The sequence below is a fragment of the Chlorocebus sabaeus genome, chromosome 8, assembly GCF_047675955.1.
Source record: "Chlorocebus sabaeus isolate Y175 chromosome 8, mChlSab1.0.hap1, whole genome shotgun sequence".
NCBI lineage: Eukaryota > Metazoa > Chordata > Mammalia > Primates > Cercopithecidae > Chlorocebus > Chlorocebus sabaeus.
The window spans coordinates 98,700,043-98,725,227 of NC_132911.1; the positions used below are offsets into that span (position 1 = coordinate 98,700,043).

A 25,185-nucleotide genomic window follows, 5' to 3' on the forward strand; every position below is an offset into this window, starting at 1 on the left:
CTGTCAGAGTCCTCCTGTCTGTTTTCCATGGAGCTCAATACACTCCCTTATCTACCCTAACAAAAGGGATTCAACCTCAAGTTTTGTTTTGAAGACTTACAGTGCAGGACCACATTCACACCAACAAACAGATACAATGCAACTAATGCCTCTGCCTCCTGCTTATGAAAGCAGGCTGCGGCCATCACCCTGCCAGTGGCATCGAGGCTGCTAAAGAATGTTGTTTCTTACCAACATTGCAGGATGGCTACTTGGGGCAGGCAGCCTCAGAACACAAAGCAACAAGTTGTTCAGTCTGTACTGAGGAGAATCTCAAAGTGAAGTCCACTTAGGTCTTTTTCTAACTACCCATCAATAGTTAGGATCCGCTGGGCTTCTACCATGGACACAGCGTGTTGCCAAGTGTCAGGGAAAGACAAGAATTTTTTTAAATTGCATTTTAGATAAACAATCACTTAGCATTCCAGTGACATTTGCTGTCTTAAGGGAAGAAAGGGTCTGTCTGGGTCTCCAGAAAGCCTGGAACAAGGAAGCAAGAGATTCTGTGATTTCTGCTTTCTGAAATAAAAACAGAAAACAGACGTTTAACTGGGCTGCCAGTTACCATCTCAGAAAGGAGTCAAGAATTGTTCCAGGGCAATAAGTATAAGAGCTTTTCAAGACCCTGCAACCTTTGTGACTTTTGTATGTTTGTCTGTTTGTTTAACCCTATTTCCACATGGTGATTTGAAATAAAATCCTTAAAATAAAAAGGATCTGTGTGCTGGCTGAGGCAGCAGAAAGGAAAAAGGAGGAGGCCCCTCTTCATTCAGTAACCAGTGCTAGGGAGGAGTCCCCAAGAACTGGGGTAGCCTGCCCTGGATTGTGACTAATGATCACTCCAGGCCTAGGATATTTTCTCTAGTTTCTGGAAAGTCCTTTCAAGGCTTCTTAGTTTCTGGCTGAATGTATAGATAACCGAATTATTTAGAACTTAGAGCAGAGGCTGGGCGCAATGTCTCATGCCTGTAATCCCAGCACTTTGGGAGGCCAAGGCGGGCGGATCACCCGAGGTCGGGAGTTCAAGACCAGCCTGACCAACATGGAGAAACCCCATCTCTACTGAAAATACAAAATTAGCTAGGCATGATAGTGCATACCTGTAATCCCAGCTACTCGGGAGGCTGAGGCAGGAGAATCGCTTGAACCAGGGAGGCGGAGGTTGCAGTGAGCTGAGATCGCACCATTGCACTCTAGCCTGGACAACAAGAGTGAAACTGTCTCAAACGAAACAAAACACCTTCAAGCAGAAAGCAAGGTCATCCCTTAATGGATATGGTCTAGAGACGTGATACAGAATGGCCCTTCATACACCACCGTAGCTCCAAGGAGCCCTGAAGCTTGAAGAGGCACTGTGTGGGGCAGATGTGACTCGGTCTTGGGGTGGTTGTTGGACATTAGTTGAAGTGTGTGAGCAAAGGACTTTGTAACTCCCGCTGCCAAAGCGACTTCTTCACTCACAGTGCTACTTCTGGGCACTGCCCAACAGTCCACATATGCCAGAGGCAACTCGAGGTGGATCTGTAACCATGAATTGCTTTGTTAGGATGACAGCTTGAGTACAAGTGCCTTTCTGCTTTTCTCAAAAGGATGCAGATGATATGGTTACTACTTACATAAGCCACACACTGCCTAAGTAATCTACCTATTTAAGGAAAACTCGTTGATTGGATTCTTTTTTTTTTCCTTTTGCCTGAATGAACTACCTTAAATACCCATTTCATTTTGCAAGATGAATTTGTGCTTTTAAATGTCCATGTTTCTCATGGCTTTGGCAAAGCCAGCCTAAACGTTTTGATCATCTGAGGCAAGGTTTTTGATTTCTGTAGTACCCTTTTGGGGCCTCTTTTCCTGCTTTATTCCTCTTTGATAGGAGTAGGCATTTATTTCTCTTAAATATCCATTACATTTTGCAACATGAATTTGTGTGTTTTTGTTTTTTTGTTTTTTGTGTTTTTTTTGAGATGGAGTCTTGCTCTGTCACCAGGCTGGAGTGCAGTGGCATGATCTTCACTCACTGCAACCTCTGCTTCCCGGGTTCAAGAGATTCTTCTGCCTCAGCCTCCTGAGTAGCTGAGACTACAAGCGTGTGCCAGCTCACCCAGCTAATTTTTGTATTTTTAGTAGAGACGGTTTCACCATGTTGGCCAGGATGGTCTCGATTTCTTGACCTCAAGATCTGCCCGCCTCAGCCTCCCAAAGTGCTGGGATTACAGGCATAAGCCACCACACCAGGCCTATTCAACAATTATTTAATGAGCACTTATTCTATGTCAGGCACCAGGCATACAGCAGTGAACAAAACAGATAAAGTCTTGGCCCTCAAGAACCTTCCATCTAGTAGAGGAGATACAATAAACAAGTAAATATGTAATTTAGTGTGTGCTGTGAAGAAAGATAAGCTGGGTAAAGGCTTAGAGAGAAATTGGTGGGGAAGTCAGGAGGGCCTCTCTGAGGAGATGGCATTTGAGCATTGAGAACCAAAGGGCATAGAAGAGTGGTCCAGGAGCAGAAAGAGCAAGTACAAAGGCCCGAGATAAAAGAGTCCTTGCCGTGCTTAAGAGCAGTGCGGTTCTCAGCAGTGCTACACAGTGTAACTGAGGATTTGGCATGACCTGGTATCTCATGGGGACCTGACCAGACCCATAGGTTTACAAGCTGAAGAGCCGTAGAACTTTGAATTCCTTTGCTGTCTTTTGGGTTTTTGCAACACTTCCAGAAAGGCTCACAGATCTCTGAGAAGTCACTTTTTGTGTTTTTTATTATTATAATGTGAAACTAAATTGTAGAGCCTTGAGAACAGGTCTCACAGAATGGGCCTCAGGTAATCAATTCTGTTGCATGCTGGAGATAAATACACTCTGTGCTGTCTGGTAAGGAAGGAAGGGACAGATAATTATGGAGTTCCTGCTCTGGAATGGGGACAGTTGCTTATCTTCTAAGTGCCTCAGTTTCCTCACATGTAAAAGAGGGACAATAATACCAGCTCAGAGAGACAATAAAGGCAGAAAGGTGCCTGGCACACGTAGGTCTTTGGTAAGTGTGTGTTCTTACCAGCACATAGACCCTTCTTGTCCTATTTCTTTTTGTGTTGCTGTAACAGAATACCTGAGAATGGGTAACTCATAAAGAACAGAGGTTTATTTCTTACGGTGGTGGAGTCTGGCAAATCCAAGGTCGACAGACCTACAGAAACGCAAGAAAGCGTGTGCACACACATCAGAGGAAGGGGGTCAAACTCATCCTTTTTATCAGGCATCCACTCCTGGGATAACTAATCCACTCCTGGGATAACAGCATTAATCCATTTATGAGGCATCTCTTAAAGGTCCACCTCTCAACACTGTTGCCCTGGGGATTTAGTTTCTAATACATGAACTTTGGGGAACACGTTCAAACTATAGTGCTTCTCATATGAAGGATTTTCTCTCTAATCACCATGTGGAAAGAGGATGGTATTTATTTATCTATTTCCCTTTTTTGAACCCCAAATAGGTTAAAAGGAAATAGGATTTTAAAAGAAAAATAAGAGGAAAAATGCTTAAAAGCTTTAATAACTTCTGAGAGCTTGAGCCCCCTCAAACCATAAAATTAACAGCAAAGTATTTTCATCTTCTTTAATAAGTCTATAAGCACAAACCAGAGAGGTGGTCTTGACCTGTGCTTGAATTTGTGCCTACCTAACCTGCATTTTGTATTATGTGAATGTTTAAAACCATAGTTTGGAAAAGAAGTCCCTCCCCAGCACACATTGATACACCTGGGTTATTTTACCTGCTCAAACACAAGTGCAATAGAAACCAATCAATCCTGTAAATTAAACTCCTGGAAGCCATATAATCCATAACTCAGAATAGAATTTAAAGTGAGAAGCAGCTGAATCAGCTGAATCTAATGGTTTAAGAGCCCTCATTCTAGAATCAGACCTTAGTGCAAGCTGAATGACTTTGGGCTTGACCTCTCTTAGCCTCCATTTCCTGATGCATAAAATGGGGATGATTAGAATGCCTCCTTCAGTGGTTCCAAGGTTAATGAGATAATGCATGTAAGCACTTAATACAATGCTTGGCACTATAGTAAGAGCTTATTAAAAGGTCGTAAGAGTAACCTGAGTGTGCTGGGTTCTCCAGTGTTTGGGCAAGTGTTATATGAGCTGGGGGGTCAAGGACGGCCTCTCCAGAAGGTGAGTTCTGAGCCAAGCCCTGCATGATGAAAGGGGCAAGCAAGCTCTGTGAAGCTCTAATCAGTGACTGGTAACAGAAGGAACAGTGAGTGTGAAGGTCCCACCACACCACAGGGGTGCTTAGAGGACCAGCAGTGTGGCCGGAGTGCAGCAGTGAGGGAAAGAAACTGGAGGAGGAGACCAGATCAGAGAGGTGGGCAGGGTCTGGGTCAGGAGGGAACTTGCAAACCAGAATGAAAAGTCTAGATTTCATTCAAAATGTGATGGGAAATGAGAGGATTCAATACTTTCAAAAGAATACCCCTGGCTACTGTGTAGAAAACTCTCGTAGTGGGTAAGATGGAAGGCAGGGAAATAAGATGCAGTAATTCAGAGGAGGGAGGGTGGGGTTAGGACCAGGATGGCAGCAGTGGAGGAGGAGGTAAATGAATGACTGAGATGAAGATTTATTTTGAAGATAGAGACAATAAGGCTGCTTAGTGAACTGATGTGAAGTGTGAGAGAAAGAGAATCAAGGATGGTGCTTGGGGTTCTGATAACACACGGTGAACAATGATGCTATTAAAGGGAATGGGGGCCAGGCGCAGGGGCTCATGCCTGTAATCCCAGCACTTTGTTAGGCCGAGGTGGGCAGATCACTGGAGGTCAGGAGTTCGAGTCCAGCCTGGCCAATGTGGTGAAACCCCGTCTCTACTAAAAAATACAAAAATTACCTGGGCGTGGTGGCAGGTACCTGTAATCCCAGCTACACGGGAGGCTGAGGAAGAGAATAACTTGAACCTGGGAGGCGGGGGTTGCAGTGAGCTAAAATCATGCCACTGCACTCCAGCCTGGATGACAAAGTGAGATTCCATCTCAAAAAATAAAAAATAAAAAATGGGGAGAAACAAAGAAAGGATGAGGGAGACACACTGAGCTTGAAATGCTTTTTATATCCAGGTGGAAGTTCCAGGGCGATTGAATATTTGGGTCTGGAGCTCAAAGAGGAGGTGGGAGTGGTGATGTAAATGTGTAACTTATCAGCTTTAATATTTATAGCCATAGAACAAGATGGAAGGAGCTAGGGAGAGATTATGGACAGAGGAAAGGGCTGAAAGCTGGGCCCAGGGCTCTGACATTTAGAAGAAAGAAGATAAGGGATATCCAGCCAAGAAGAGTGAGAAGGGACAGCCAATGGGATGACTGAAAATAAGACAGCATGGTGGCCTGATCCAAGTACTGAAACTGTCTTTGGAAGGAAAGTATGACCAACTGCAGAGAAGCCAGATACGATGAGAACAGCGAGATGGCTTCTAGATCCAGCAAGATGGTCTACAGCAGATGTACTGATAGCAATAACTTCACTTACACATACCCTGAGAATGACCTTGTAGTCTAAGAAGATGTGTGTTTGGAGTTACAAGCTGAGGAATGTGGAAGTGGCCAACCCAGAAATTCACTCATTATTCATGAAGGACATCTGAACCCCCGGGCCACCTCTTAGAATGAGGTTTGTACAGGGGAAAGAGGCTCTTTGTTTGGGATTAAATGAAGGTTGCTAGGTGGAGGTTGCTAAGTGAAAATGCCATACAAACTGCATGCTTTTTACAAATGGTGGTGGTGCTTCTGTCCAGCTCACTGCCATTGGACCATCCCTGTTTGTAAATCCACCCAACAAACCCTATGTCTCGTTCATTGTCTCCAGGTCTCTTCTTCAGCCCCTCTGACATGGTGCTAGCCCTACTGGAGTCAGCAGGGGTCCAGCACGACAGATGGTGGTCAGTGGTGACTTTGGCACAGGGAATTTGTGTGGAGTGTTGGTGGCCATGGAGTCCTGACTGGAGTGGGTTAAAAAGAGGGAGGAAAATCACAAGAAAGAGAGACTGGAGGTGAGGAAGCAGACATAGAAGGTCTAAATGCATTTACTTCTGGAGCTGCCATAACTAAGAACTGCAGATTGGGCAGTTTACAGAACAGCAAGGTATTTTCTTGATAGCTCTGGAGGCTGGAAGTCCAAGATCAAGGTGTTGTCAGGGCTGGTTTCTGCTGAGGCCTCTCTCCTTGGCTTGTGGATGGCTGTCTTCTCCCTGTGTCCCCACATGCTCTGCCTGTGTTATCTGCGTCCTAATCTCCTCTTCTTGTAAGGACACTAGTCATACTGGATTAGGGGCCACCCTGATGACCTCTTGATCACTTCTTTCAAAGCCCTATCTCCATATATAGTCACATTCTTTTTTTTTTTTGAGATGGAGTCTTCCTCTGTCGCCCAAGCTAGAGTGCAGTGGCACGATCTCAGCTCACTGCAACCTCCACCTCCTGGGTTCAAGCAATTCTCCTGCCTCAGTCTCCCGAGTACCTGGGATTACAGGCACATGCCACCATGTCCAGCTAATTTTTGTGTTTTTGGTAGAGACGGGTTTCACTGTGTTGACCAGGCTGGCCTCAAACTCCTGACCTCAGGTGATCCAACAGACTCAGCCTCCCAAAGTACTGGGATTACAGGCGTGAGCCACCGTGCCCAGCCACATATAGGCACATTCTGAAATGCAAAGGATTAGGGCTTCAACAAATGAATTTGCGAGGTGCACAATTCAGTCCATAACACTAAGCAATTCTTTTCTTAGAAATTTTGTTGTTAAGGAAAGCAAAAGATCGAAGTGGAACTAGATGTGAATGGGAAGACAGGGAGGTTTTGTCTTTACTTTGGGCTTTTACTCTGGGAATTACAACTACTGGTATTGCTGGTAAGAATGGTATGGCAGAGAAGCTGAAACTGGCTGCTGGCAAGAGGGGGTGATCGCGGTAGCAAAGCCTGAGTAACTGAGAAGGGATGGGATCAAGAGGTATCCAATGACTTACTCAGGTCACATAACCTGTGAATGATGGGGCCGGCAGTTGACCTCAGGAATCCTTACTCCAAGACTCTTCAGTCCAACCAAGCTGCATTTCAATTCCTGTCTTTGAGAGCAGCAATAACCATAACAATCTCCCAGGATGTAAAGGAGGAAACGTATTCACATATCAAATTACAGCTGTCCTGGCTACCTACATACTAGGTACTCAAGACTTAAAGAGGAGGAAGGAGATCAGTGGGTTCTTGGAAGGGGAAGAGGACAAACAGATAAGACTCCATTTGCCTGATTGACAACTAAAACACCCTTAGGAAGTCCAGTTCCAAAGGTGGTTGAATATTTTGAATCCCTGACTTAGCATTGGCCAGTTTTTGTTGTTGTTGTTTGTTTGTTTGTTTGTTTTAGAGATAGAGTCTTGCTCTGTTTCCTAGGCTGGAGTGCAGTGACACATTCATGGCTCACTGCAGCCTCGACCTCCTGGGCTCAAGTGATCCTCTCACCTCAGCCTCCTGAGCAGTTGGGACTGCAGGTGCATACCATCACGCCAGGCTATTATTTTTATTTTTTAATTTTTTGTAGAGACGAGATCTCACTATGTTGCTCAGGCTGGTTTCGACTTCCTGGGCCGAAGTAATCCTCTCGCCTTGACCTCCCAAAGTGCTGGGATTATAGGCATGAGCCACCATGTCTAGCCTGGCCTGTTTGTATGAACTGACCTTGGCTTTGAGTCCTCACCAGTTTCGGATGTTTACATCTCTTCAGCTTTTCATGTGCAGATTATATTCTCTGTCCCTAGCACCGAGGAGCACGTGGTTTTGTGATTTTACTTCTACAAACTGTCTTATCACAGCACTTGCATGTCAGAGTCCAGATGTAAACAGATCAATCAATGAGTAAACCTTGGCTTCACATTTTGTGCAGACAAACTTAACCGATACATATACAAACAAAGTCTCTTAGCTACTGCACAGCCTCTGTGTCACCAGATCTTTGCCTTAAAAACACTTCCTTTTTTTTTTTTTTGGTAGCAGCTTTATAGAGATAAAATTCACATGCTGTATAATTCATCCATTGAAGATGTGCAACTCACTGGTTTTGGTGTTTTCACACAGCTGCCAACGTTTCCTGAATAGACAGGTCAAACTCCCAACCTCAGTACGACTCTGCTATTTTCATCATGACAATTTCCAAACCCATAAAGGTTATCTGAAGGCAAATGTAGATATGACTGGGCCTTCCCTGGTGCCTCGTTAGCAGCTGATGACTTGTCTAAGTTCATCCGGTGGAAACTGCTCCATGTCTGTTATATGGGTGGCTGTTGTGGAACGAATGAACAAGGAATTGAGTGAGCAGTTTTAATACGGTAAAGGATGGATGCCTTGCTTGGTGCACAGACAATGACATCTGAGTATTTTTATTCCAGATGACAGAACGCTAAATCCCTTTCATTTGTTTCACATCTTCTTACCACCCTTTCTGCTAAATGCTCCATTTCATTATCCTCCAAAGTGTTTGTTTTGAAACCATGTATGTCAATGTCCTCTTTCCTCTCATGGAAACCACCTGTAGCAGCAACCACTGGAGCTGCTGCAAACATTTGTTTTTGATAACAGTGTATTCTGAACGTCTGTGGTTTCAATTTCTATTTTTGTCCCTGACTGTTGTAACTTTTCGAACAAACCCTTCATACCTCTTACGGGTAGCTTTGCTTTTCCCAGGCATTTGCACTCTGCCCAACACGTCACCTACATAAACTGTGACAAGGCTATTGCAAGATTGCTCTATCATTATTACCCAAGAAAATGTCTTGTGAGAGACCAAAACTCTAAAAGGCCAGCATATAGACATTTTTGGCCTTTTATTAATTATATGCAATCATCTCTGAACACAGAAACAGTGTCAAGAAACTATCATTCTTTTGGAATTTTGACCAACAATACAGAGAAGCAAAATAAACCACTCAGTCCCAGTTAGAAAATTTTTTCTCTTATTCATCAGTGTTCTCCACTGACACATAAAATTCACCACTATACTCTGTCACATTTCATTTTTGTCTTTGAACTCTAGGCCTACCTCATACAAAACTCCTCCAACCTTTCATTCATTCAATAAGAACTTTTCACCATTTTAAAATCGGTACAATTGTCTAATGACTTATAGTTTCAACATGTTTTCATCTGCATTGTTTAAATTGGTCCTCACAACAATTCAGAGAATGAAGTCAGAACAACCATTATTGTTGTTGTTGTTATTTTCTTTTGAGACAGAGTCTCGCTTAGTTGCCTAGGCTGGAGTGCAGTGCCACGATCTGGGCTCACTGCAACCTCCGCCTCCCGGGTTCCAGCGATTTTCCTGCCTCAGCCTCCCCGGTAGCTGGGACTACAGGCGCGTACCAATACACCTGGCTAATTTTTTTGTAGTTCTTAGTAGAGACGGGGTTTCACCACATTGGCCAGGCTGGTCTCCAACTTCTGACCTTGTGATCCACCCGCCTCGGGCTCCCATAGTGTTGGGATTACAGGCATGAGCCACTGCACCCAGCCTAGAGCAACCATTATTACTCCCATTTTATAGACAGGAAACTAAGGTCTCTTGGCTAGCCAGTAACAAAACTTGTACCAAGAAATTGATTTGAATTCTAGTCCAGGATTTTTTCCTACCATAATACTGACCTTCATATTTCGCTATGATTCTCCAATGTCAGCTGCATCAAAATCCCCTGGAGAGCTTGTTGTATCACAGATTGCCGGGGCCCGTCCCCAGCATTTCTGATTCAGTAGGTCTGGAGTGAGGCCCAAGAATTTTCTCATTCACACCAACACTTCTCCACTTTGTCCCTTGCCTTCCCCTTCTCAGCTTCCCTTCCAGCTAGGGTTGGCCATGTGACATAGTTCTGGCCAATGAGATGTCAGCAAAAGTCTTCTAGGACAACTGTGCTTTCCTGATGAAAAGGGACAGAGTTGGCTCTTCACCCTTTCTACTTCTTCCTGCCCAGAACAAATACGCAATGCTCAGAGGCACAGCAGCCACCTTATGTCCAGCACATTAAAATGGACAGGATAGAAAGACAGGAGGAGGCTGGGTCTCTGATAGTCTTAGGTTCCTTACCTCCCGACTGCTTTTTTTTTTTTTTTTTTTTTTTTTTGAGAAAGAGTCTTGCTCTGTAGCCAAGCCTGGAATGCAGTGGCAAGATCTTGGCTCACTGCAACCTCTGCCTCCGGGGTTCAAGCAATTCTCGTGCCTCCTCCGAAGTAGCTGGGATTACAGTCATGTGCCACCATGCCTGACTAACTTTTGTATTTTTAGTAGAGATGGGGTTTTGCCATGTTGGCCAGGCTGGTCTCAAACTCCTGGCCTCAAGTGATTTGCCTGTTTTGATCTCCCAAAGTGCTGGGATTACAGGCATGAGCCACCACACCTAGCCCAGACTTCTTTTTTTCTTTTTTTTTTGAGACAGTGTCTCACTCTGTTGCCCAGGCTTGAGTACAGTGGTGCAATCATAGCTCACTGCAGCCTCCAACTCCTGGACACAAGTGATCCTCCCACCTTGGCCTCCCAAAGTGCTGATATTACAGCATTAGCCATTGCATCTGGCCTCCAAACTCCCTTTTTTTTTTTTTTTTTTTGGAGATGGAGTCTTGCTGTGTTGCCCAGGCTGGAGTGCAGTGGCATGATCTCAGCTCACTGCAACCTCCGCTTCCTGGGTTCAAGCAATTCTCCTGTCTCAGCCTCCTGAGTAGCTGGGATTACAGACACCTGCCACCACGCTCATCTAATTTTTGTATTTTTAGTAGAGACGGGGTTTCGCCAAGTTGGCCAGACTGGTCTGGAACTCCTGACCTCAAGTGAGCCACCTGCCTTGGCCTCACAAAGTGCTGGGATTACAGACAGGCGTGAGCCACTGCATCTGGCTCAAACTCCTTTTCATGTGAGAAAAAAAAATCTCTAACTATTAAATCACTGAGGTCAGTTTCTCTATTACCTGTAGCCAAAGGCATGTCTTACTGATACAGATAAAAGGAAGGCTAGAAAAAGAAGAGTACATGACAGTGTGGAGACTGCATGAAAAATGGCATTTAACAAGCATTTTTGAAGACTTACTCTGTAGCTGACATTGTGCTAAGTGAATGAAGCAGGGGTCCTGCCCCCAAAGTGCTCATTGTCAAGGTGGAAAGACCACCATGTAAACATATAAAGAATGCACTGTGAGGGGACAGATGTATAAATAAAATGCTATGGAAACCCAGAAAAGGAACCCTACCTAAGGAGGTCAGGAAATGATCCCAGGAGATAACATATGAACAAGGACTTGAAGGATGAATACAGTTATGTCAGGAAGCAAAGCGAAAAGAGCTTTCTGTGCTTGTGTCCCTTCTTTCTGACTCAGCTGGAGACGGGTTGGAACAAGTGCCATAGCCAAACATCTAACTAGGTAATAGGGGATTCCAAAACCCAAGCTGCCTGCAGAGCCAACTTCAGGAAACTCAAAGTCCAAAGAACCAGGTGGGAAATTGTGAAGGTTGGCAAATACCTGTGACAGCAGGTCTAGGGAGCCAGAAATCTGGGGCTGAAAGACAAGAGCCAGAGAGCAGAGGGCATTTAGGGAGAACAGGCAGTAGCTGGGAAAGACAGGTGGAGGCCTGCTTCTCAAGGAGTTCAGAAGCTCAGTGCACAAGCACAGCAGGTCAATAAATACCCCATTTCATTATCTTATCAATCAACTTCATTTTCACGTTCAGCCCTCATCCTGTTAGGGCTGTGGGAAAGTCATCTTAGTCCTTCCTGGGGATTCCCCCTGCACCCAAGGCTGTGCTAAAATTCTGTTGCCTTAGTTGGCCTCCAGGGCCCTTCAGTCCCCGGTGCTGCTGTTTCTGTGACATAGGAACCCTGGCGGTAGGACCCTGTATTAGTCTGTTTTACATTGCTATGAAGAAATACCTGGGCAGGGCACGGTGGCTCATGCCTGTAATCCCAGCACTTTGGGAGGCTGAAGTTGGAGGACCCCTTGAGCCTAGGAGTTTGAGACCAACCTGGGCAACATAGGGAGACCCCATCTCTACCAAAAAATTTAAAAAATAGCTGGGCATGGTGGCACATGCCTGTAGTCCCAGTTACTTGGGAGGTTGTGGCAGAAGGATACTTTGAGACCAAGAGGTTGAGGCTGCTGTGAGCTATGATGATTCCACTGCACTCCAGCCTGGGCAACAGAGAGAGACCCTGTTTCAAAAAAAAGAAGAAGAAGAAGAAGAAGAAAAATACCCGAGACTGGGTAATTTATAAATAAAAGAGGTTTGTATGGGTCACAGTTCTTCAGGCTGTATGAGAAGCATGGCACCAACATCTGCTTCTGGTGAGGGCTCAGGATGCTTTTGCTCATGGCAGAAGGCAAAGGGGAGCAGGCATGTTACATGGCAAGAGAGAGCGAGATGGAGGTGCCAGCTTCCTTTAAACAACCAAATTTCATGTGCACTAATGGATTGAGAACTCACTCATCACCAAGGGGATGGCACCGAGCCATTCATGAATCATCTGCCCCCATGACCCAGTATCTCCCACTAAGCCCCACTTCCAACATTGGTGGGGTTCACATTTTAACATGAGATTTGGAGGGGACAGATATCTAAACTCTATCACACTCCATCTCCCTGATGGACCATGGGAATTTACACCCAGTGTCTGATACATCCAGAAAGCATGGCACAGGTCTTTGCCACTGATGGGTGCCAGAGATGTCTCTTTCCTCTTCTCAGGCCCAGCATCTCTTCTTGGTGTGGGGGAAATCCCTCCCTGTGACTGCACCACTGCACTCCAGCCTGGGTGACAGAGTGAGACCTTGTCTCTAAATAAATAAATAAATAACAGAAAAGGCAATGAATATGATTAGGATTGGTTTCTTCTCATCACAGAGTTCAGCAGTGAGGCTTTCGGGGTTAGATTCTTGACTTCATTAGACACTCGGGCTCTCTTTTTCTTCTGCCATACTTAAGTGTGTGTGGTCCATGCTCAAATGTGCTTTAGTTTCACAAAATGGTCATTTTAGGTCCCACCATCCTATTTCAGGCAGCAGGAAAGAGGAAGAGGCCAAAGGAAAAAGGGGTCTGCCAGCCAAGTGGGGCTGCTTTTAAGGAAGTCTTTCCAGGAGACTCACTATATAACTTCTGCTTACATTGGCCAGAACTTAGAACTATTTTCAAGGGAGGCTGGAAATGCAGTTCTTAGCTAGGCCCATTACTGCACCAACTAAATCAGGTTCCCTTGGTAAGGAATGTAAGGAATGGAAACTGGATAGACCATTATAATCTCTACCTTAAGGAGGTAGGCAGAAGAAAGAAAGAAAAAGAACATATGGAGAGAGAGAAAAGGGGAATGATGCCTTGAAAAGTGTAATCATAGGCTGCTTTTAGTTACAAGTTCTTAAAAACTGAGCCCAAACTAGCTTAAACTTTGATCAAGTAGCCAAAACAATTTACAGGTGGGGCAGATGTGTTTGTTGGGGCTCCGGCTTTGCAACTTCGCTGTTTTCTTGGATATGCCCGTCTGTGTTGGCCCTGCATTCAGGCTGACCTCACAAATGACCATGGAGTGGCTGAAGCAGTTCCAGGACTCACATTTGCACACCACATCATCCATAGCAAGACTGACCATCTTCCTAGAAAAAGTCCTGAAATTATTCATTCCAAAATATTTCTGAGTACCTACTGTGTGCCAGGTTTTTTTCTAGGTGCCAAAGATAATGACAGAGATCCTTTAGTCATCTATTGTTGCATTATCTTGAAACTTAGAGGCTTAAAACAACAAGTATTTATTATTTTACAGTTTCTTTGAGTCAGGAAACCGGGCAGGGCTTAGTTGGATGCCTCTGGCTTCGGTTCTCTCATAAGGCTACAATCAAAATGTCAGCAGGGGCCGGGCGCGGTGGCTCACGTCTGTAATCCCAGCACTTTGGGAGGCCGAAGGGGGTGGATCACTTGAGGTCAGGAGTTTGAGACCAGCCTGGCCAACATGGCAAAACCCCGTCTCTACTAAAAATACAAAAAATTAGCCAGGCGTGGTGGCATGCGCCTGTAATCCCAGCTACTTGGGGGCTGAGGCAGGAGAATCGCTCGAACCTGAGAGACAGAGGTTGCAGTGAGCCGAGATTGCGCCATTGTACTCTAGCCTGGGCAACAGAGCAAGACTCTGTCTCAAAAAAAAAAAAAAAAAAAAAAGATGTCAGCTGGGGCTACAGTCATCTGAAGGCCAACCAGGGGAGGATTCAACCTTCAACCCTAGCTCACTCACATGGTAGTTGGCAGGCCCCGGGTCCCTGCTGGTTACTGGCCAGAGATGTCAGCTCATTGCAACATGGACATCTCTATTGGGCTGGGAGTTGTGGGTGGAAAGGAACAGACAGAAGTCAGTCTTTTTGTAAAGCATTCTCAGAAGTGACATCCCATTACTTTTGCCATATTTTATTTATTTTGAATTACTGCCAATAAGTCCAGGCCACGCTGAATGGGAGGGGATTACATAAGGGCACGATTACCAGGAAGTTCAGATCATGGGGAACCACTTTGAGACTGCTTACCACAATATCTAGTCAGTAGAGACAGGCAATAAACAAACATATATCATATGTCAGGGGTGATAAGTGCTAGGAAGAAAATCAACGCAGAGTAAGGGAAGGCCTTTATTATAAAATGTCATTTGGGTAAAACCTGGCACACAGGGGGCAGTATGCCAAGTGGGCATCTGCAGAAGAGCATTCCAGCCAGAGGGAAGAACAGGTGCAAGCTCCCTGAGACAGGAACATGCTTGGTGTCATTCATGAATCACACAACCAAGGTGCCTGGAGCTGAGTGAGCAAGGGAGGAGACCAAGTCAGAGAGGTGGGGTGGGATCATGAAGAGACTTAGAGAAGATGGTAGAGACTTTCCTGGAAGGTTCTGCACAGGGGTGTGATGTCATGATCTACTTTACTATTAAAAATCTACGATGTAGGCAGCAGATGGTACAAAGGGCAAGAGTAAAAGCAGGTAAACCAGTTGGGATTCTACTGCAGTGGCCCGGGGGGAGAGAGCGAAATCATGGATTGAGTCATATTGATGCAAGTGGGGAGAAGTAACTGGGTTCTGGATATATTTGATAAGATTTGCTGATAGATTGTCTTAGGGTGGGACAGAAGGAGGAGTCAAAAATGACTACAAGCCTTTCAGAATAAGGCTCTCTAAGGTCAGGATGCCATTGGCTCAGGTGGGGAGGACGAACCTGAGAGAGCAAGATTTTGACCATGTGAAGTTTGGGACACCTGTTAGATAGTCAAGTGGAGATGTTGCAGAAGAAGTTGGAGTCTGGAGTTCAGAGGAGAAGTGGAGGCTGGCAATAGAAATTGGAAAGGCATCAGGATCAAATTGCCATTTAAAGACAGAGGACTAGATGAGATGAATCACCTAGGGAATAGGTATTAAAGGAGAATGAGCCCTGGAGCACCTGGAACCTTTGGAAATAAGAGGATGAGGAGGATCTGGCTAAGGAAACTGAGAAAGAGAAACAGTGACAAAGGACCGATGATTCTGGAGAGAAAACCAATAGGGTCCACCTAGGAGAGCAAGAGGAGAGGCATGCCCTTTCACATGCCTCCCAAGGTCAAGTGGTGCCACTGGATTTGAAAAGTAGCAGGAGGTCATTGATTACTTTAGAGAGAGCAGCTTGCGAAGTCATAAGGTCAGCAGCTGGACAGTATTGGATTTGGAAGGGAAATTAGCTGGGCCTGGTGGTGCGTGTCTATGTTCCCAGTTGCTCAAGAGGCTGAGGCAGGAGGATCAGGTGAACCGGGGAGTTCAAGGCTGCAGTGAGCTACGATCGTGCCACTGCACTCCAGCCTGGTTCACAGAGCAAGACCCTGTTTCTAAATAAAATAATTTTAAAGTTGGAAACAAAGCACAAGGGAAAACACTAAGTTATGAAAAATTAGAATACATTGATATCAATAACCAAACATTATAATAAAATCTAGAACACAGAAAGAGGCAAATTGTTTTCAGTAAATACAGTGAGGCTTAGGATCTTTACAATGGAAAAAAAAACTCATGCAAATTGATAAGGAAAATACTAAGACCCTACTAGGAAATCGACAAAGGACATGAACAGACAGTTGGAAAAGGAGGAAATACAACTAGTAAACAAAGATAAAGAAAACTGTTTGGCACCATTAGCAAGAAAAGAAATACAGATTAAAACCTTAAGATGGGCCGGGCACAGCGGCTGACGCCTGTAATCCCAAGCACTTTGGGAGGCCAAGGCAGGCGGGTCACGAAGTGAGGAGATCAAGACCATCCTGGCTAACATGGTGAAAACCCATCTTTACTAAAATACAAAAAAATTAGCCAGGTGTGGTGGTGCGTGCCTGTAGTCCCAGCTACTCGGGAGACTGAGGCAGGGGAATTGCTTCAACCTGGGAGGTAGAGGTTGCAGTGAGCCGAGATTGCGCCACTGCACTCCAGCCTGGTGACAGAGCAAGACTCTGTCTCAAAAAACAAAAACAAAAACACCATAAAATGACGTGTTTTCAACTACCAGATTCGCAAAGAGTTATTCATATCATTTAACCCAGAAATTCCAGGTCAGGGAATCCTAAGAAACTAAGCCAAAATGCAAATGAAAAAGCTAGTCACGATTCTATTTATAATAGTTGATAACAGAAAATAGCCAGGCATGGTGGCTCACAGCTGTAATCCCAGTGGCTCAGGAGGCTGAGGCAGGAGGATCTTTTGAATCCAGGAGTTCGAGGTTATAGTGAGCCATGATCTTGCCATTGCACTCCAGCCTGGGTGACATGTTCCCATCTCTAAAAAAAAAAAATTAAAAATAACAGAAAATAATAAAAATGCTGCACACCAGGAGACTGGCTTAGAAAAGCATGGTACATTCATACAATAGAATATTGATCAAGCACATACCAAAAATGCTTGGGAAGAATTTATGGTAACACAGGAAAATGCCTATATCATATTAACTTTTTTAAAAAGCAGGATTGTAAATTGTATATACCTTTTCTTCTCACCTATGGGAACATATTTCTAGAAAAAGGGAAACTCACCAAAATGTTCCCTCAGCATCACACAGGAAGACTGGCTACCATTCTTTCATGCAGCACGCCTTTGTCTCGAACTCCTGGCCTCAAGCCATCCTCCCACCATGGCCTCTCAAAGTGCTAGGGTTAGAGGCGGGAGCCAGCACAACTTTGTTGAATTCTATACTGGCTTCTCTGCCAAGTCCTGGGAGTACAAAGATAATTCAGAAAGTCCTTCCCTTGAGGAGCTTGCATCTATGATCCGAAAAAGTGTTCTGTGTGAGTAAACAATCAAGCATCAAAAGCTATAAGCATAATTGGAATCCAAAAATATCACAGCAGAAATGAACACAGCTGCAAGGTAAATGTTGACCGCACAGCTGGGCCTTCAGTGATGCTGCCCAGAGGCAATAGGGAATTTTGGAGTGTACTTAGCTGTCTCGGAAACCCCAGTGCTAGAGTAAAGATGGCCTTGACTCCAAAGGAATGAAAGTCAAGGTGTAGCTAATAGAATTGATAGAATGAAGCTGATACTCCCAAACAATATTTGTTGCCTAACTTCCTGCTATAAGTGGTTTGGTGTAACAGTGACTTTGCTCAGCCTCTGCTCAGAACCACCAGAGTGACTTCGGATGGATTATTGGGCTTCTTCCATCTTGGGTTACTTCTTGAGCCCCACTCTTTGGCAACGACTAGCTTGGAGGTTCCTGCTGCAGTGTTAGGATTGGGCCAGTGGGAATGCCTCTATTTTCAGGTTTCTCACAGGTGGAGATGACAGAATGACACATTGTATTTCTAGATTCTTTTATGTATATTTCACATATATTTTAAACATTCTGGGCCTGGCGCGGTGGCTCATGCCTGCAATCCCAGCACTTTGGGAGACCGAGTCGAGTGGATCCCCTGAGGTCAGGAGTTTGAGACCAACCTGGCCAACATGGTGAAACCCCATCTCTACTAAAAATGGAAAAATTAGCAGGGTGTGGTGGCTTGCGCCTGTAATCCCAGCTACCCAGGAGGCTGAGGCAGGAGAATCACTTGAATTCTGGAGGCGGAGGTTGCAGTGAGCCAAGATTGCGCCATTGCACTCCAGCCTGGGCAACAAAAGCAAAAAAAAAAAAAACAAAAAAAAAAACAAAAAAACCTCCATCTCAAAAAAAAAAAAAAGAAATTCTGACTCACCTGCAAATTGAAGAATGATGTAATTGGTAGCTGGAAATCAACCAGCTGCATTTTAAAATTTTCTGGCAGTGTTACCTCCATCTTGCTTCCTTTACCTATCAAATTGTAGTTATATAACAAATACTAAATCAAAAAAACAAAGATTCTGATAGTGTCAGAGAGAAAGCTCTCCCAGAAAGCTACTTTCTGAAAAGTCCAACCAGGTTATTCTTTAAGTGTTTTGGTCCATGGTGTAGCAAGGCAGATTTAGAGAGCAAAGAATAGATACAATGTGATTTTTTTCTTGAGACAGAGCCTTGCTCCATTGCACAGGCTGGATTGCAGTGGCTGGATCTCGGCTCATTGCAACCTCTGCCTCCCAGGTTCAAGCAATTCTCCTGCTTCAGCCTGCCGAGTAGCTCGGATTACAGGCGTGCGCCACCACACCCAGCTAATTTTTGTATTTTTAGTAGATGTGGGGTTTCGCCATGTTGGTCAGGCTGGTCTCTTAACTCCTGACCTCAAGTGATCTGCCCACCTCAACCTCCCAAAGTGCTGGGACAGGCATGAGCCACCGTGCTTGGCCACAATGTGATCTTTAAAATAGATCAAAGAGGCCACCCTGAAGGAAAATGAGTATTTGATGATAAAATTAAGTACAATTAAAAAATTCAGTTATGCTGTAATCCCAGCACTTTGGGAGGACAAGGTGGGAGGATTGTGTGAGCTCAGGAGTTTAAGACCAGCCTGGACAACATAGCAAGGCCCTGTCTCTACTAAAACTTGAAGAAAAATAAGAAAAAGATCATCCGGGCATGGTGGTGCATGTCTGTAGTCCCAGCTACTCAGGAGACTGAGGTGGGAGGCTTGCTTAAGCCCGGCAGTCAAGGCTGCAGTGCCACATGATTGTGCCACTGCATGCAGCCTGGACGACAGAGCAAGACACTGTTTAAAAAATAAATAAATAAATAAATAAATAAATAAATAATGTTCAATTCTTAGCCAGGTATGATGCCTCACACCTGTAATCTCAGCACTTTGGGAGGCCAAGGTGGGAGGATCACTTGAGCCCAGGAGTTTGAGGCTCCAGTGAGCTATGATAGCTTCACTTCACTACAGCCTGGGTGACAGAACAAGCCTCTGTCTCTAGCTAACTAAATAAATAAATACTCATTTCTTAAGAGAAACCTTCAATAATTACCATGTGATCGGGACTGAAATGTCTGAAGGCAAACTATCTGGGTTCAGATCCTGGCTCTGCCACTTCCTAGCTGTGTGACCTTAAACAAGCTACTTAATTTCTCTGTGTCTCAGTATTTTTTCCTTATCTGTAAAGTGGAGATGATAGGACCTCCAGCCTGGGCCACAGAGCAAGATTCTATCTCAAAAAATAACATAAAATGAGAGACACCAGAGAGCTCCCTCATGCCTTCTCCCCCTTGAGGACACAGTGAGAAGATGCCTAACTATGAATCAGAAAGTGACCTTTGGGCCGGGCACGGTGGCTCAAGCCTGTAATCCCAGCACTTTGGGAGGCCGAGATGGGCAGATCACGAGGTCAGGAGATCGAGACCATCCTGGCTAACACGTTGAAACCCCGTCTCTACTAAAAAAAATACAAAAAACTAGCCGGGCGACGTGGTGGGTGCCTGTAGTCCCAGCTACTCGGGAGGCTGAGGCAGGAGAATGGCGTAAACCCGGGAGGTGGAGCTTGCAGTGAACTGAGATCCAGCCACTGCACTCCAGACTGGGCAACAGAGCCAGACTCTGTCTCAAAAAAAAAAAAAGAAAGTGACCTTTGGGCTGGGCACGGTGGCTCACACCTGTAATCCCAGCACTTTGGGAGGCCGAGGCAGGTGGATCATGAGGTCAGGAGATCAAGACCATCCTGGCTAACACGGTGAAACCCCGTCTCTATGAAAAATACAAACAATTAGTTGGGCATGGTGGCAGGCGCCTGTAGTCTCAGCTACTTGGGAGGCTGAGGCATGAGAATCACTTGAACCCAGGAGGCGGAGCTTGCAGTGAGCCAAGATCACGCCACTGCATTCCAGCCTGGGCTGTAGAGGGAAAAAAAAAAGTGACCTTTGGCCAGACGTGGAGGCTCACACCTGTAAACCCCATGCTTTGGGAGGCCGAGGTAGGAAGATTGCTTGAGGCCAGGAGTTCAGGACCAGCCTGGGCAACATAGCAAGAGCCCTGTCTCTAAAAAAAAAAAAAAAAGCCCTCCCCAGACATGGAATTTTTGATCTTGGACTTCCCACCCTCCAGAACTGTGAGAAATATGTTTCTGTTGTTTATAAACCACCCAGTCTATGGTATTTTTATTATAGCAGCCTGAACCAACTAAGATAAGGGTATTCATGGAAGTGAGGAAAACAAATAATGTCTTTATGGGAACTCCAGAAAGCCACCCAGCCAGTCCTCAAGGTTAGCGCAGGAACATCATACCACCCTGGAAGGTGGCCATTAGTCAGGAACTAGAAGGTCATTCAGGACACTGACCAGCTGTTGTGGCCATACCATCTCCTCATCCCTTTGCAGCAGGTTGGGTTGGTGTCTACTTAGAGCTGAATCTGTTTGTATTTTTTTTTTAATTATCTTTACTATAAGGGAAAAAACACAGTAAAACAGACCTGGTAGGTGGTAGGGGTGGAAGACACAGAAAAATATAATGACCAGACAAGCTGCCTAGACATGGCTCCCTGTGAGGGAGGACCATGAGTTGGCCTTTACATCACCTGCTTTCCTGATTCAAAGAAACTTTCCCCCAGGAAGACTGGGCCCAGGAGCTCCATTTTCCAATCTCTTCTCTTCCTGGGCATTTAGGAAAGGGTGTATGGTTCTCCAGCTTTCAAGACATTGAAGACAGTATGGAGAAAAAGGGAAGGATGTTATAGCCCTTTGTTTCAATGCCTTCCCCAGCTCTTGCCCTCAGGATTAGTTGATGCTGCAGATAGGAACCCCATGGAACTGGGGCAGCTTAGGCAGCAATAGGCTGAACAATGAGGCTGTATTGATGAGGAAGGAAGCAGCATCACACCTGGCTTGGAAGCTGTCAGGAGGTAGAGTGCCATAGGAGAGATGCTAAGGAACTTTCGGGCAGAAGTACCTGGAGCCTGTAGTCCATCTGCTCCCAGTGTGTCAGTAGTCAAGCCTTTCCTTGTTAAGGGGGTCTCAAAGGACGTCCCTTTCCCCATATGCAGGAAGTACATAGCCTGCCAGCTTCAGAAGCCTGTCCAGCTAGAGGTGTGGTGCTCACTTCCTCTGTTTGTCCAAGAGTCAACCTGAGATTCAAACCCAAGGCCTTCTAGGCCCAAAACAAGTAAGCAAGTAGCAGCCCGGGAAGTCAAACTAAGATCTGCGAGGTTCCAAAATGCCAGCTCCTTGCTTCTTCCTTTCTCAGCCTACCAACATAACTGCTTGGAGAAGCCTGCACCAAGTCACGTGTTTGCCAGTCCCCACTGTCTCATTCCAATGCTGAGTTGCCCCTGGGATAGAGCAAGTCTTCCTTTGCTCCCTGTAGCTGTTAGGGCCAGGTAGAGACAGAGGGCAGGTGTGGGTGGGATGGAGCAGGTGGCTTTCTGGAGCTTATTTTTCCCTTTAAAGCTGTCCTAATTGCTATTTTAATCAGATTTTATATTCCTATAAATCTAAGGTGGAGGTTGGGGAGAAAAGAGACGAAGGTATGGTGAGATGTCTACTGAACTTGCTCCTGCCAAGGCCCCTCCCCATATACTCTCAACGAAAGTTGCAGGTGAGTCTCCCATGCTGGGAGTCGGAGTCTGGCAGAGCCTCAGGCAGCAGGGAGCTATAGCAGTTAGAAAGAGCACATTCGCAGAACCCCCGTGACCCGCAGCTGCTGGCCTCCTGGAGCTTCCTTTGTTGCTCTTGGTTGGAAGACTGTTGTTATTATGCTCTTTTAACTACATTCACAGGGTCTAGGATTGGGTTAGAGAAAGGATAAGGGGGCAGGTGGGAGGAAAGAGGCTGAATGAGTGCTGGGAAGCGAGGCATCTGAAGGGACTGCCTTCATGGTCATGTCTAGTCTGATATTCAGAGCATTATTGATTTTTTTTCTTCCAAAAATTACAAGTTATTTTATTTTCAGCATCTTTTGCTAATTCTTCCTAATTATAATGTGCTGTTATTTTACAGCCACCCATTCTCATTTTGTGGATATGATTCTCTACTTTAGTTTTCTGGGCACAAGAAATCAACTTTGGCTGCACATTGGAATATCTGAGAAGTTTAAAAATACTGATGTTTGGGCCAGGTACGGTGGCTCATGCCTGTAATCCTAGCACTTTGGGAGGCTGAGGCAGGCAGATCATGAGGTCAGGAGGTTGAGACCATCCTAGCCAACGTGGTGAAACCCCGTCTCTACTAAAAATACAAAAATTAGCTGGGTGTGGTGGCAGGTGCCTGTAATCCCAGCTACTTGGGTGGCTGAGTTACGAGAATCACTTGAACCTTTGCTTCCCCTCCTCCTGTCCTTGGACATCAGACTCCAGGTTCTTCAGCCCTTGGACTCTGGAACTTACTTTAGTGGCCTTCTGAGGGGTCTCAGGCCTTTGGCTACAGACTGAGGGCTGCACTGTTGGCTTCCTGCTTTTGAAGCTTTTGGACTTGAAATTCTGATTTCACTGATCAACAGTTAGGTCTAGGGAATATCTGTTCTGGGGAGTAATGGGCAATGAACCCTGAAAAGCTCTGTGACATTATGATATAATAAAACATATATGTGGTTTTCCTCCCCAGTCCCTGGCACAGAACTCCTAAAACCCTTGTAATTTCCTGAGTGGCAGGGATGCAAGGTACATCATTTGTTCTAATATTTGGTCTTGGACTCTGGTTCCTGACAAAGAGCTCCTAAATCCTTGGGAATTTCCTGGGTACTAGAAGGGTCATTTGTTCTATTAATAATTAGGCAACTCTTGGGGGGCTCCTGGATAGCTTTGGGATGGGAACTGGTCAGCAGAAAGACCAAGCCATGATTAGAAGCTTGGAACATTCAGTCCCATCCCCTGTTCTCCCCAGGAAGGGGAGCAGAGCTGGAGATTGAGTTAATAACCCATCATGCCGATGTGATGAAGCTTCCATAAGACTACAAGACTCAGAGAGCTTCTAGATTGGTGAACACATCTGCATGCTAGAAGGGTGGTGCACCCCAATTCTTGCCCTCAGGACATGTTTGGACTCACTCTGTGTACCTCTTCATCTGGCTGTTCATCTGTATTCTCTATCTTATCCTTTATAATAAACTGGTAAACAGGCCAAGCATGATGGCTCATGCCTGTAATCCCAACACTTTGGGAGGCCAAGGTGGGAGGATCACTTGAGTTCTGGCAACACAATGAGACCCCATCTCCATGAAAAATAAAAACTTAGCCAGGCTTGGAGGTGCACACCTATAGTCCAGGTACTTGGGAGGCTGAGGTGGGAGGATCACTTGAGCCTGGAGGTCGAGGCTGCAGTGAACCATAGCCATGCCACTCTGCTGTAACCTGGGAGAGAAAGCATGACCCTGTCTCAGAAAAAAAAAAAGCTGGCAAACACAGGTAAACGTAAGTGTTTCCCTGGGTTCTGTGAGCCATCATAGCAAATGGGCACCTCCAATTTGTAGCCAAGTTAGAAGTGTGGGTAACCTAGGGACTCACTAGCTGCAATTGGCATCTGAAGTTTGGGGGCAGTTTTGTGGGACTGAGCCCTTAACCTGTGGCATCTGCAGTCACTCCAGGTAGTTAGTGTCATAATTAAATTGTGATACACCTAGTGGGTGTCAAAAGAGTTGGAGGATTCTTCGGGGTAGAATAAGCCCTGAGACATTTTGAGTCAGAAGGGTTGAGTGTAGTAGAGCAAAACAGTGTGTGTGTGTTTCCTGTTTAAGCTCCCAGGTGATTTTAGCGTGCAGCTAAGACTGAGAGCTGTCTTGAGGATATGAAGTCTCTACTTTTCAGATCCTCGTCATTCTGGTCAGTCTCTTTTCTCAGATGCAAGTCCCCACTTTTGTTGAGATTTTCTCTTTTTGATGGCATGGGCCATTTTCAGAGGTTGACCAAGCTTACCTTCTGCCACGTGGGCTACACCTCTGCCTACACCCTGGGCTTCAAGTCCCACCTGGAAGTGAGGAGCTGGGGCCTCTTGGCTTACTTGTGGTTTCCTATCTCCTCACTTCCTTGAGGAATGCTGCCCAGCCTTTAGAGAGAGGGTCCTTCCTTGTTTTCAAAAGTGGCTGTATTGTCTTTCACACCCCTCTCTTCCTTCCTTCCTTCTCTCTTTCTTTTTGTATCTTTAAAAAAATCTCTTCCTGGGGTCTTTTGAAGGAGATTTCAGCATGAGTTTAGTCCACATTCCTGAAATCTGGGGATTTTACTTTTTAACTTTATATATTTCTGTGTTATTTGAATTATTTTGCCACAAATACATTGCTCTTGTAATATTTTGTCAAATATTTTTATAAAAAGAAATTATATTAATAAAGCCTATGTAATAACCTTGAAAATGTTTATGACATAATGCTAAAGGAAAAGGCAGGAGGATCACAACAATGTAAAACAGGATGTAAAAAAGGATCATGACAAAAAACGAACTTTATCCATAGAAGACAGGCTGGAATGGGCTGGGCACCATGGCTCACGCCTGTAATCCCAGCACTTTGGGAGGCCAAGGCAGGTGGATTGCTTGAGGCCAATAGTTCGAGACCAGCTTGGCCAACATGGCAAAAACCTCATCTCTACTAAAAATTAAAAAATTAGCTTGGTGTGGTGGTGCACACCTGTAATCCCAACTACTCAGGAGGCTGAGGTAGGAGAATCACTTGAACCGGGCAGGCGGAGGTTACAGTGAGCTGAGATCAGGCCATTGCACTGCAGCCTGGTTTACAGAGTGAGACTCTGTCTCAAAGCAAAAAAAAAACA

General features: G+C 45.2%; 1 protein-coding gene across 6 annotated transcripts in view; it reads left to right on the forward strand.

Annotated features, from left to right (window-relative positions):
* NDUFAF6 (NADH:ubiquinone oxidoreductase complex assembly factor 6) overlaps positions 1–25,185 on the forward strand; it is a 229,585-nt gene that overhangs the window by 56,973 nt on the left and 147,427 nt on the right. For 3 of the 6 annotated variants that reach the window (XM_073018223.1, XM_073018219.1, XM_073018218.1), the window contains exons 3-5: positions 5,261–5,711; positions 5,907–6,090; positions 21,924–22,022. The gene's annotated coding sequence lies outside the window, so the exon portion shown is untranslated. The remainder of the gene's footprint in view (positions 1–5,260; positions 5,712–5,906; positions 6,091–21,923; positions 22,023–25,185) is intronic. The other 3 variants (XM_073018221.1, XM_073018220.1, XM_073018222.1) reach the window with 3 other exon arrangements.